The sequence below is a fragment of the Etheostoma spectabile genome, unplaced genomic scaffold (genome assembly GCF_008692095.1).
Source record: "Etheostoma spectabile isolate EspeVRDwgs_2016 unplaced genomic scaffold, UIUC_Espe_1.0 scaffold465, whole genome shotgun sequence".
NCBI classification, from domain to species: domain Eukaryota; kingdom Metazoa; phylum Chordata; class Actinopteri; order Perciformes; family Percidae; genus Etheostoma; species Etheostoma spectabile.
In genome coordinates this window covers 111,197-112,367 of record NW_022605616.1, presented here as the reverse complement: position 1 = coordinate 112,367, position 1,171 = coordinate 111,197, and positions in this window count along the sequence as shown.

Below are 1,171 nucleotides of genomic sequence, written 5' to 3'. Positions count from 1 at the left end.
CAAAACATGCTATAATGGCATATGTCTATGTCAGGACGGTTGAAACAACCAACTGTCCCCAACCTGGCTGTAACTCCATGTATTTTAAGTAAATATACAAATATATGTGTTTATACAATAATTTATGGAGGTGAGACATGGAAAAACAGTTTTAGAAAAACGAAAATATATGTTTGGCCCACCAGGTAGGAGGTTGCATTTTCCCATGTTAACCTATGGAACTGACAAGCTGTGGGGTGTTATTTGGATGTGCAGTGGCCTAACCCACATAAAAACCTAGTGAAACAACATTTTCCATAATGGAAGCATGGTATGAACGGAAAAAAACGTACTGTTCTAGCTATAAAAATAGCAGAATCATCCACAGTGTATGATACTTTAATAACCGCTTCAGACACGCTTTGCATTGACGGGAAACAGAGATACACAAAGACATAGTCCTACAACAATCTATCTAAAATAACACCTTTTTGGAGTACCATTCATGATATGTAATAAAATATTGAAGTGGTGGGAAGTTTATATGGCTTAAACTGTATAGAAGGGTTTCACCAACTTCACGTTCTGGGCAGTAACCTGGATTCGTGGCCATATTGGAGATACTCTTTGTAAACAACTGAACAGAGTACAGTGGAGTATTGTGCACTTTGGATACTGTAAGTGAATGTAGCCATGTCTAAACAACAGAAAAGCATCCGAGATGCAAAGGCATATAGGAGCGGACTTGGACCACAAGAAAAGGCGTGATATTTCGAGAAATTACAGTTTATTGGGGGTGCAAATCCCTAAGAGTTGGCTCTCTCTTCTTAGATTCATGACGATCCGGTGATTCTTTCTTCAGTTGCATATCCAAATATAGCTAGAAAACTACCTGGTTTTCTCGCCGAGCCCATACACAGCTGCAGACCTTAAATCCTACAAAGGTTTGGAGGCCTATGACCAGATGGTGTGTGGATGAGTGAGGGAGACGCAGTACCAAGTCATTAACAATCGTTGTGTTGTGAAGCCCAAAGTAAGTAATGCAATAACGTCTTTAATCAACATAACCTTAACTGTATGACATCATTGCAATACTCAAGGTGCAGCCAAGTGACTCTTAATCGTTTTTTTTTTTCATTTCAAAGAGCCCAAGTTTGCTATCTACACTGTACACTATCTGAGTGAGTTTGAG